This window comes from Rhinolophus sinicus, chromosome 1, assembly GCF_057876585.1.
Source record: "Rhinolophus sinicus isolate RSI-liver-muscle chromosome 1, RSI-T2T, whole genome shotgun sequence".
NCBI classification, from domain to species: domain Eukaryota; kingdom Metazoa; phylum Chordata; class Mammalia; order Chiroptera; family Rhinolophidae; genus Rhinolophus; species Rhinolophus sinicus.
The window spans coordinates 69,368,068-69,381,525 of NC_142501.1; the positions used below are offsets into that span (position 1 = coordinate 69,368,068).

Genomic DNA, 13,458 nt, shown 5'->3' on the forward strand with positions numbered 1-13,458 from the left:
CTCCTGCTTGAGAAAGAAACAGCACATCAGCAACACAAAATTATACTGTGGGAACAAAAGGCGTTGAGCAAGAAGAGCCCCTAACGTGAACAAAGGCCTAATTAAAAATTAAATGAATTCTAGCCGCAAAAAAATACTAGGGGCGTTAAAATCACAATGGGCTCAGCTAGCTAGCTATCTAGCTATCTGGCTATCTAAAATTATAATATCTAGATAGCTACCATCTATTTATGTGGAGACACGTTAGGAGGAATTGACGCATGTGAGTATGGAGGCTGTGCCATCTGCAAGCTGGAGACCCAGGAAAGCCAGTGGTGTAAGTCCGTGCCCGTCTGAAGACCTGAAACCACGGGGAGCCCATTGTGTAATTCCCAGTCCTGGGGCAAAAGAAGAAGAGATGAGAAGTCCCAATTCAAGCAGTGAGGTAGGAAAAAAGGGATTCTTCCTTCCTCTGATGTTTGTTCTCCTTAGGCCATTTACAGAAGGGATGCTGCCTGAATTGCGGAGGGCAATTGACTGAGTCCATCAATTCAAATGCTAGTCTCATCCAGAAACACCCTTATTGACACACCCAGAAACAACGTTTTCTCTGGGCACCTGTGACACACTAAAGTTGACACAAAAAGTTAACCACTGGTTATTCCTTTAATTTGTATTATTTATTAGTATTTTTTTTGGAAATAGTTCTGTTAAAATAAGTTTGAAAATCAATTTAAACCAAGACAGAAAGGAAAGAAATACAAAGAAAGAAGGACAAAGTTCTCAACCCCGACTGCACATTGGAATCACTTGGGGAATTTCTTTATTGATACTTGGACCCCCCTCCCAGAAATACTGGTCAGGAGTAGGGGCTGAGCACAGCCATATTTTTAATTCTTCACATAATTCTGAACCACTGGAATAGGTATTCCTTGAGAAATGGGGCAGGCTACAACGGAAGATGAAAGTCTGTTGAGAGAGGCAAAAATGTCTCCAGCGGTTGTTTAACTGAAGGTCCTCTTTACTTATACTGGGTCATATAGACTGTTACTGTTTCTTTGTGACTAGTAATGGGATCCAGACATTTGAGGGGACATGAGAGCAAGACCTAGTGCTTAATGGTTACTTTAATGGAAAACTAATAGCAACTAAAAAAATGTAAAAGAAATTCTTCCTTGAAGCTTTCTAAAGGTTAATTATCAACCAGTTCTTTCAACCCTTAAATTACTTTCTGAGAGTGAATTAGAAAGAGGAGCATGAATTCTATTAGGAGATTGTGGTACTACTGTAGATAAATTCTTCTTATTAAACAGTACCCTGTTATTCATTTTTCATCACAAAAAGGCTAACTTAATCCTTGTTTCAAGCTTGCCTATTGAACAATTCTAGATAATTGCATGTAGAATGATAACCTTTATAACAGGCACAATCCAATACATAGAAAAATTTGTTCTTGGAATGCAATTTCAAATTCATAAAGTGAAATCTAGTATCTTGGAAAGAGAGTGTATGAGTTTCATGGTATAGTATTATTATTCCTAAGGGAGATTTCCAATATTCTGTGATTCAATGTAGACTCAGGATAAATACAGAGGGTGCCAAAAAAATCTATACACATTTTAGGAAAGGAAAAAACTGGACTAAAATTGTAATACTCAATATATACCGACAACAAAAGATGAGTACAAGTCACGTTTGACTTCTGCAATTACAAGAGGTGCTCAAAGTGGTTACCACCAGTGTAATTTTAATACAGTATTTTCCTTTCTTAGAATGTGTATATATTTTGTGGCACCCTCTGTATACGCATATGCTACTGGCACTATTTGAGGCATGATAACAACTTAACCACATTTGACTTATTACCATAGCAGATAAGTATGGTTAATCAAAGGTTACATAACTTTGGTCACAGCTACCTAGTTATTGTTATTCTCTTTATGAAAATACATTTTAATAACAGAAAAAGTCTCCATGTAAAGAACATGTTTTAATCCAGTTTTTTGTAAAGAGTAAGCTATTTTCATAAGATATATTGAAAGCTTTTTTTCCCTTCAAATTAACTAGTTCTTGTGAGTAAGTTTGATCAAATGATTTACCACAAGAATTGCCTTTTAAATTCAAAAACAAAAGCATTAAGCGGAAGCTGACTTTAACAGACGTGGATATTGCATTACTTTTTCTGCAAGTGACTGTACTTTTTATTTTGTAATGATTTGTGTTCCCTGATGTGCTTTATCTCATGCTTGACTGATTGCAAGTGTGAAGGGGGGTTAAATGTATTTGCTGTTGGCAATTTAGCATTAATTGTAATATGCTATAATCCAAATTACAATCTGTCATTTCCAGTCAAATTGTGAAGCATTGTAATTGTTTTTTAGAGTTCCACTGCCGTTGATTATAGCTACCTCGTTTGTGTTTTAATATACCATGACGAATTTGTGAATAGAAATACAATCTTGTAACAAGCCAGGAAACAAGTATTGTTCTTCCTATTATAACAGCGAGAAAATTATTTCTTAACAAATGAAAAGGGAAGGCGATAGTAAGATAGTAAAGAGGATTCATTTAAGGATGAAAAAGACACAAAAAGACTTCAATATTCTAGTAGTGCATAAAAATAAATGAACTGTGGATTTTTTAAAAAACATTTTTAAACATTACAACAATATTTTTTAAATTAATATTATTTTTGAAATCTAGCCATACTAATATAAATTGCACTAGTTTATTCATTTAAATTGCTGTAGAGTATTCCGCAGCTTATGTGACATTCTCTCCCCTGGTGATCGTTCAGATTGTTTATAAGTTTTCACTATTACAAATAATGCTGTAGTATTTTTGTACATGACAGTTCATATATGTGGAAGATTCACTAAGGAATATATTTAGAAGTGGGATTTCTGGGTTGCAGAGAATGCACACCCTTTATTTTAATTTTTTTTTATTATGGTAGAAATACTTAACATGAGATCTACCCTCTTGACAAATTTTCAAGGGTGCGTTTTTGTTGACTATAAGTACGAAGTAGTACAGGCAGATCTCTAGAGCTTATTCATCTTGCTGAACTGAGACTTTATGCTTGTTGATTAGTATCTCCCTATTTACCCTTTCCCCCAGTCTCTGGCAACCACCATTTCACTCTGTGGTTCTATGAATTTGACTATTTTAGATACCTCACATAAGTAGAATCATGCGTAGTATATGTTTTTCTGTAACTGGCTTATTTCACTTAGCATAATGTTCTCAAGATTCATATACATAGTCACATATTTCAGATTTCCTTCCTTTTTAAGGCCTAATAGTATTCACTGTATGTACGCGTATATGCCACATTTTCTTTATTCATTTATCTATCGATGGACATTTACGTTGTTTCCACAACTTGGCTATTGTGAATAATGCTGCAATGAATATTGGAGTGCTAATATCTATTCAAGATTCTGATTCAAATGCTTTGGAGAAATAACTAGAGTGGGATTTCTGGATTATATGATAGTTCTATTTTTAATTTTTCAGTTTTTTACCATTGAGTATGATGTTAGCTGTGGGCTTTTCAAATATGGCCTTTATTATGTTGAGGTAATTTTCTTCCTAGTTTGTTGAGGGTTTTTATTATGAAATGGTATTAATATTGTTAAATGCTTTTTCTGCAACTATTGGGATAATCATGTGACTTTTATCCTTTATTCTGTTATTGTGGTGTACGGCACTTATTGATTTTCATAAGTTAAACCATCCTTGCACCGAGGAGATAAATCCCACTTGATCATGGTGTAAGATCCTTTTATTGTGCTGTTGGGTTCTGTTAGATAGTATTTTGTTGAGTTCTGTTTGCATATTTATCCAGAATACTGCCCTATAGTTTTCTTGTGTTATCTTTGTCTGGCTTTGCTGTCAGGGTAATGATAGCCTCATAAAATAAGTTTGGAAGTGCTCTTTGATCCTCTATTTTTTTGAATTGTTTGAGATGGATTGGCCTTAATTATTTTTTATATATTGGTAGAATTCACCAGTGAAGCTATGTGGTTCTGGCTTTTCTTTGTTGAGAGGTTTTTGATTCAATCTTATAATTCAATCTTCTTACTTGTTATAGGAATGTTCAGACTTTCTATTTCTTTGACTTAATCTTGGTGGGGGTCTATGTTTCTAGAATTGAGAGCCCAGAAATAAGTCCACACATATACAGTCAACTAATACTTGACAAGGGAGCCAAGAATGCTCAATGAGGAAAGGATAGTCTACCTAATAAATGATTTTGGAAAAACTAGATAATCATAAGCAGAAAAATTAAATTGAACCCCTACCTATCTTACACCACTCACAAAAATTAACTTGAAATGGATTAAAGACTTAAATATAAGGCCTGAAACTTAAACTCCAAGAAGAAAACATCGGGGAAAATCTCCTTGATATTGGTCTTGGCAAAGATTTTTTGGATATGGCACCAAAAGCAGAAGCAACAAAAGCAAAAACAAATAAGTGGAACTACATCAAATTACAAAGCTTCTGCACAATCAATAAAAGAATAACATTTCCAACCTGTGGAATGGGAGAAAATATTTACAAATCATATACAGGTGGTCTTGAATAATGTTGTTACATTTAATGTCATTTTCTTATAACGTTGATGAGATGCTATAGAAACTTAACTTTTATTTATATCAATTAACCTATAGTAAAATTGCTTTCACAGTACATTGTTTTGCCACAGTTAAGTGAATAAGCCAGGCAGAGAAAGACAAATACTGAATGACATGACTTATACATGAAATCTAAAATAGTCAAACTCTTAGAAACAGAGGCTAGAATGGTAGTTGCCAGGGGCTGGAAGTTGGGGGGAATGAGATGTTGGACAGAGGGTACATGGATAATTTCTGAGGATCTAATGTACAGCATGGTGGTTATAGTTAACAATACAATGTTATATACTTGAACATTACTAAGAGAGTAGATCTTAAATGTTCTCAGCACACACACACAAAAGTATGATTAAGTGAGGTGATGAAGGTGTTAACTAATGCTACTATGGGTAATCATTTTGTAATATATATGTATCAAATCAACACATGATATATCTTAAACTTACATAAAGTTATATGTCAATTATGTCTCAATAATGCTGGAAGAAAGTAAAAATAAAAATAAGTAAAATCCTCAATAACATTAAAATAAAAAAAAACACATGTAAAATAATTTATGGGTCAAAGAAGAAATCATGTTGTAAACTAAAAAATACTTAGAATTGAATTATAAATAAAAAATACTACATACCAAAATTTATGAAATGCAGCATAAGTGTCCTTTTGGGAATTTATAGATTTAAGGTTTGTATTAGAAAAGAAGGGCTGCCATAAGAAAGGATGAAATAGTGCCATTTGCGAAAACATAGATGGAATTTGAGATTATTATGCTAAGTGAAATAAGACATGAAAAGTCTCAAACCATGTGATCTCACTGATATGTGGTATATAAAACTGAAAACAACAAAGGAACAAAACAAATGAAGAAATAAAAACTCATAGACACAGACAGTAGTTTAGGGGTTACTAGAGTGTAAGGGGGTTGGGGGTGGGGTTGTAGATGGGGGTAAGCGGGATCAAATACATGGTGATGGAAGGAGAACTGACTCTGGGTGGTGAACACACAATGTGACATATAGATGATGTATTACAGAATTGTACACCTGAAACCTATGTAACTTTACTAACAATTGTCACCCAAAAAAGTAAAGAAAGGCTGAATAGTAATAAGATAAAAACTTAAGAAATTAGAAAAGGAATAAAAGAATAAACAGCAAAGAAAGTATAAGAAAGGAGAAAATAAAAGAGCAGAATTTTATGAAATAGAAAAACTGAAATACAATAAAGAGAAAAAATAAGTTCAGAAATTGGTGAACATCTTTAAAAAGCTTTGGAAAAATCTTCAAGGAAAAAGGAAAGCATACAGAAATGATATATGAATGAGAAAGAAAAGATAACTACAATATATTAGAAATGTAAAACATAATAAGAAAATATTATCAATGATTTTATGCCCATGAAGTTGAAATGGATTAAGAATTGAGAATATCTGTGACAATATGATTTAGATAAGACTATAGACCACCTATGTCAACTTGACTTTGCTATTTGAGGAGATTTTGCCTAGAATGGATATTGCTGTAAACAATAAATAATTTAACTTCTTTAGAAAATTCCCACACATCAATTTATCGGAGACACTTGACTTGCTCACTTCAGCAATTAGCTTCCAGGTATCTACAACAATTTACACCTCTGACAAGTGACAGAGTTACTTCAAGATCCTCTCTTCTGTTAGTCCCCCAAATTCTAAACAATTATATCACAAATTTGCCTGCTCTCAATCAGCTCCTTGCTTTGAAAGTCCTATTTTAAATTACTTGAACTCAGAATCTAAAACCCTATAAATAGTCCATTCTGACTCCCCCCTCTGACACACTGCCAAGTGTCAGGTATAGTTCTCTCTTGGGCAGAAGTAACTTCTACTTATAGCTTTGCTTTAGTAATAGGTCTGGTGATGTTTTGGGGAGTTCAAAATGATAAATTCCCTCTTTTTAAAAAACGGTGTGTACCGGGGTGCCAAAAAAAATGTATACAAGTGGACACTTTGGTCAATGTTGCTCAAGCAGTAGTTTGCTGTAATCAAAGTGTCTGGATGCTGATGGTAACCACTTTGAGCACCTCTTGTAATTGCAGAAGTCAAATGTGACTTGTATTCATCTTTTGTTATCGGTATATATTGAGTATTACAATTTTAATAGTTTTTTCCTGTCTTAAAATGTGTATACATTTCCCTCTCTCTCTCTCTCTCTCTATACACACACACATATATATATATATATATATACACATATATGTATATATATCTATACATATATATGTATAGATATATATATGTGTGTATATATATGTGTGTGTGTATATATATATATATATATAATGTCTAGTGCTCTTCGTTCTCTGCCAAAGCAAATCATAAGAATAGTTCAGATTCAAGGGGTAAGGAAATATATTCCATCTCTTGATTCAAGGAGCTGTCAACTCACCTTGTAAAGAGTCACGCATACAGGAAGGAATAGACATGTAGAGCCCCTAGGAACTTCAACTCTGGAGTTGTCCCACACTCGGCTTCCAGCAATTCATCCAGATTTTTAGTTTGGACTTCTGACTGGTTTGTGTGGTATCTGGTGATGTTTCTATCTCAGTTAAGCTACCAGACTTCTGACTCATAGGAACACACGTTCAGGTGTAAGAGACCGGAGCTTATATATCATCACATTTGACAATTAAACTACTGACAGACTGAGAGAACAAATTCCAGAAGATTAAAACACTTGCCTACACTCCTGTTGCTGGTATGGATTTACCTAAGATTGTCTCCAGATACCACACTGTTAATACCCTCCACTGCCAACAGGGAATCCAATTTTAGTATAATACAAGAACTTTCTAACAATGGGGAAAATGCAATATAGACTGATTATTAAAATTTCAGACAATACAAATTGCTTAAAGTAGAGAGTGGAATTCCTCTTACGGTCCTAGGAGTTTGTTTGGTGTAGAATCTACACTGTAGATCCTTATGGCTTTTTGTTTTTTCTCTTTCATCCTTTCTGCTCTTAACAGGTAATCAAATGTTTCACTTTAGTTGGCTCCAAAGCATTCTTACATTCCAATAACAAGATTAGAAGTCATGGTTCTTGAATACAACAGTTAACTGAATCAGGTTCCATGTATACTGTATGTCTTTTCTTACTGTTTAATATTGACTCAGGGTTGGGGGCATGAAGTAAGGTAAAGTACACTAATTATGCATGTACATACTATTATGTAGAGAATGTTCACATATAATGCTTAAATAGCTATTGTAGAGGAACATACCCCCTCAAACTTTGGATGTTGTAGATTGCGACTATTGTTATTTTCAAGGCTTCAATTTATGCAAATATTTGAATTTGCTAGTTTTGCTTTCCATTAGTTTCATCAGAGTATGAAAGAGAAAAGCTGTAAATTCATGCCAATATAATATTAAATGATTATTACATTGATATTTCTTTTTCTCACCAAATAGCTTATACATTTCCTGTTTTCTTTCTTCATTTTAAAAAGAGTTAAAAAAAAGCATTTAACATAAACCTTCATGACATATTAAAGGAGAGAAAAATGTAAGTGGGTAAGCAATGAAACTGAGAAGGAAACATTTGATAGTGGGTAATATGTGCCTTGATAGAAGAAAACAAGAATACCTCTTCAGGCTCAACAATAACTCCATTTCTCAATAGTTAGCTATGTTATGATTCAGAGATAAATGGAAACTTTTCATGAATAATTAGCAGTTTGGGAAACTATATATTTTTTTATTATTTGCCTGGTAGGTCTTTCATTTCCAAAGCATCATAGCATCAGAGAAAAAAAAAAGCACAATATGTACAGGCTGTCACTGAGATACAATTGACATTCAAGAACTCCCTGCATATAACCATGCCTCAGGTTTGAAATTTTTGTTTATTTGTTTTTCAATAGCTCCTCATTGCTTTTCCAGCTCTCTCCTACAATTCTATTAGTAGAGAATCATTTGCCTATCACTACTAGGATGAAGAATTGTGGAGAAGCTTTCCAGGAGAAAGATTTGATGTCCTAACTGATTCTTAAAGGATGAGGAGCCATTTCCTAGTTGAATCAAGTAGGTTTGGGAATGGAAAACAATGGGATGTCAGGCTGAAGGGACCTAAAAAGCAAAGGTAGAAATAGCATAGAGTTCAGAGAACCACAGATAGTTTGGGATCGTTAGGGAATACAGTTCTGCAGGGAATGATGGACAATAGGCGGAAGGGTTAAATCAAGGAAGGAGCCTGGATTTTATCCCATCAATGTGGATAAAAAATTAGTAAATGGACTCCTCACATCCTGAGCTCGAGGAAAGGCATGCAGCTAACCTTGTCTTTTTCGTGTGACTCGTTCTACGGTCTGAAGAGCCTTCCTCCTGTGCACAATAGCAACTCTTAAGGAAAAACTGATTGCACCAGTTGCACAAAAAGAGGCAGCAGTCCCAAACAATAAGTCACTGTAGTGGGTTTTGGACAAATTGGTATGGCGTGTGCCATCAGCATTCTGGGAAAGTCTCTGGCTGATGAGCTTGCTGTCGTGGATGTCTACGAAGATAAACTCAAAGGAGAAATGATAGATTTGCAGCATGGGAGCTTATTTCTTTAGACACCTAAAATTGTAGCAGATAAAGATTACTTAGTGACCTCCAATTCTTACATTGCGGTGGTAACTACAGGAGTTCACCAGCAACGGAGAGCATTGTCTCAATCTGATGCAGAGGAAGGTTAACGTCGTCCAAGTCATTATTCCTCAGATCATCCAGGACAGTCCTGAATGCATCATAATTGTGTCTTCTAATCCAGTGGATATTCTCCTGTATGTTACCTGGAAACTAAGTGGATTATCCAAGCACCGTGTGATTGGAAGTGGATGTAAATTTTGTTATTTTAAGGCTGTAAATTCTGCTAGATTTTGTTATTTTAAGGCTATAAAACTTGGCATTCATTCCAGAAGCTGCCATGGATGGATTTTGGGAGAAAATGGTGACTCAAGTGTGGCTGTATGGAGTGGAGTGAATGTGGCAGGTGTTTCTCTCCAGGAACTGAATCCAGAAATGAAAACAGACACTGATAGTTAAAAAATGGAAGTGCATAGGATGGTGGTTGAAAAGTGTCTATGAAGTTATCAAGCTGAAAGGATACACAACTGGGCTATTGGGTTAATGTGGTTGAACTTGTTGAATCCATGTTGAAAAATCTATCCAGGATTCATCCAGTGTCAATCAACTATGGTGAAGGGGATGTATGACATTGACAATGAAGTCGTCCTGCACCTTCCATGTATCCTGAATGCTTGAGGATTCACCAGTGTTATCAACCAGAAACTGAAGGATGATGAGATTGCTCAACTCGAGAAAAGTGCAGATACCCTGGGGGACATCCAGAGGACCTCAAAAACCTGTGACTTCAGGCTTCTAGGCTGTAGAAATTTAAAAACTGCAGTGTGATTACCCACGAGCCTTTAGTTTCCCTACATGTACGTGGATCACAGGTTGCCTTTCCTAAACATGTGAATCTGAGCTCACAGAATCAAAGCCCATGCTTAGTTTAATGTTTGTGATATGAGTCCTTGAACAAATAAAATTACTTATCGTAGTGTGAAAAAAAATTCGTAAATGGTTTTAGGGGGTTAATGGCATTGTGATTTAGAAAAGCAAAAAAAAAAAAAAAAAAGAAAAGAAAAGAAAAAGATCACTGTGCTTCATTGTGGAGAAAGGATTAGAAGGGAAAACTGTTTTAGGCAGGGAGTACAAGGGCATTTCTGCAGTCATTCATGGGGAGATCACAGTGGCCTTAGGTAAAATGGATAACTATAGAGCTATTACTTTTCAATTGCATTAAAGGTTAAACAAAAATTTTCGACCCCAGTTGTACATATGATGTTGCAGACATGTAGGCTGTCTGCCCAATAGCCATTTTTTCTTTCTTCTTTGCTAACTGCTCTCTGGTATTGAGGACTATAAATTTCAGGGCCCTACTGCATTTCCAGAGCCATTCTAATTTAGGAATGAGAATGAGATGCTGTTCTGGCCAATAAGATTTGAGAGGAAGATTCTAGAAGTCTTTTCATTAGTCTTAGAAAAGTAACCCGTGAAAGGAACTTTCTCTTTTCTGGCCTTTACATGTTTTTGTAGAAGTTGGTAACTAATGGAGCTAATGCAGCTATTTTGAGACCGAGTGTACAATTTCAGGACAAAAGCCAACATTCTGGAAACGAAAAAGAAGAAATATGGCAATAGCTGGGTCTTTGATGACCATATTGAGGTGGTGAAACCCTGAAAGTGCCCGATCTCTTTAATTTTTGTTATGTGAGACAAAACAAAGTCAACTCATTTAATATTTTTATGGATTGCCTACTATTTGGAACTAAAGGCATCCTAACTGCTACTTATGTGAAAATATGTAACTGAATTCAAAAATATGCAATATAGGGGCTGGCCTGGTGGCTCAGGCGGTTAGAGCTCCATGCTCCTAACTCCGAAGGCTGCTGGTTTGATTCCCACATGGGCCAGTGGGCTCTCAACCACAAGATTGCCAGTTCAATTCCTCGAGTCCCACAAGGGATGGTGGGCTCCGCCCCCTGCAACTAAGATTGAACACGGCACCTTGAGCTGAGCTGCCTCCTGGATGACTCAGTTGGTTGGAGCATGGGCTCTCAAGCACAAGGTTGCCAGTTCAATTCCTCGAGTCCTGCAAGGGATGGTGGGCTGCGCCCCCTGCAAGTAGCAATGGCAACTGGACCTGGAGCTGAGCTGCGCTCTCCACAACTAAGACTGAAAGGACAACAACTCAACTTGGAAAAAAATCCTGGAAGTATACACTGTTCCCCAATAAAGTCCTGTTCCCCTTCCCCAATAAAACCTTTAAAAATATATATATACAATATACATATAAACTTTGGAAATTTGCGAAAAAAAAAAGTGTACAGGGAGGACCCATATACCTTTCACACAGTTTTCCCCAATATATATATACATCTTACATAACGATAGTACAATATCAAAACCAGGAAATTAACATTCGTACAATTCACAGAACTTACTCAGATGTTATCAGTTTTTCACGTACTTATTTGTATGTGGGTGTGTATCGTGTGTATAGTATGCAATTTTATCTCATGTGTTGAATCATGTAACCATCACTGTGACCAAGATACAGAACTGTTCCATCATAACAAGACTTCTTTGTACTATCCCTTTACAGCCACACTGTGGGGACAGAGTCCCAGAGAGCAGTTTCCAGGCTCTCGGCCTCACACGGAGGGGTGCTGGCTCTGGTAGTAGATGGCCATCAGCTGTGACTGGTTGGCCATCAGCTCTAACCAGTTAGCCAATTAGCCCCTGACATAAGTGCCGTGGCTGCATGAGTTGGTTGGTTGGTTCGTTGGCAGGCAGAGACGCGGATGGCAGATTGCGCATCCTGCGGCTCCTCCTTCCTGTGTCTCACCCAGCCGTCAGCGAGACTGGGGAGCAGGAAGACCCCTTGTTGGGGTACTGGTGGATGTTTGCTCCCTGTGTCTCCAACCCAGCCGCCAGTGAGAATATAGTGGTATGACTCCCTTATCTATGGCTCCATGGGTGTTCCTTTTTGGCCTCACCATATCCTGCATTCTTGTGTGGGGACCAGAGTCCCCGCGTGACACACACCCACCCACTTTTCCTTCCTCTCCAATCCCTAACCCCTGGTAACACTGTTCTCTCTATATATAATTTGCTATTTTGAGAATGTTGTATAAATGGAATAATACAGCATATAACCATTCTCTTAGGATCCATCCAGATTCTTGCATGCAGCAATAGTTCATTCCTTTTTATTGCTGTGTAGTATCTCATGGTATGGATACACCACAATTTGTTGAAACTTTCATCTATTAAAGGACATTTGGGTTGTTTCCCAAGGACTTTGGCTAGTAAAAATAAGGCTTTTATGAATATTAACGTATAGCTTTTTGAGTGTATATAGTATTCATTCCCCTGGGATAAATGCCTAAGTGTACAGTGCTGGGTCATATGGTGAGTGTATGCTTAGTTATGTAAGAAATTGTCGAACTATCTATCAGAGAGGCTGTACCATCTTATATTCCCACCAGCAATGTATTAGTGATTTAGTTTCTCCACATCCTTACAAGGATTTGGTGTTACCACTATTTTTTTTTTTTTTTAAAGATTTTATTGGGGAAGGAGAACAGGACTTTATTGGGGAACAGTGTGTACTTCCAGGCCTTTTTTTTTTTTTTCCAATTCAAGTTGTTGTCCTTTCAGTCTTAGTTGTGGAGGGCGCAGCTCAGCTCCAGGTCCAGTTGCCATTTTCTAGTTGCAGGGGGCGCTGCCCACCATCCCTTGCAGGAGTCGAGGAATCGAACTGGCAACCTTGTGGTTGAGAGGACATGCTCCAACTAACTGAGCCATCTGGGAGCTCAGCGGCAGCTCAGCTGAAGGTGTTGTGTTCAATCTTAGTTGCAGGGGGCAGAGCCCACCATCCCTTGCGGGAGTCGAGGAATCGAACCAACAGCCTTGTGGTTGAGAGCCCACTGGCCCATGTGGGAATCCAACCGGCAGCCTTTGGTATTAGGAGCTCAGAGCTCCAACTGCCTGAGCCACTGGGCCGGCCTCCTGAATATTTCTTTGCATAGCTTTTTATTCTTGTTTCATGAATGCGAAGTGTTCTCTCACATTTCTAAAGGTACTTATTATAATTTAAAAGTGTTCTTCTGTTCTGCTGTTTGTTTTGAATTGCTTTTTTGTTGGTTTGTTCATTTTAGTCTCTGCCTTTCATCTTAAAGGTTTTCTTCGAATGTGGAATGATCCACAGTTATCTGTTTATAGCTAAGAGTCCTGAAACAAAAGCTG

General features: G+C 36.8%; 1 pseudogene; it reads left to right on the forward strand.

Moving 5' to 3' along the window:
• Positions 1 to 268: 268 nt before the first annotated feature.
• On the forward strand, positions 269 to 9,691 carry LOC109456560 (L-lactate dehydrogenase B chain-like; annotated as a pseudogene).
• The last annotated feature ends 3,767 nt before the right edge of the window (positions 9,692 to 13,458 follow it).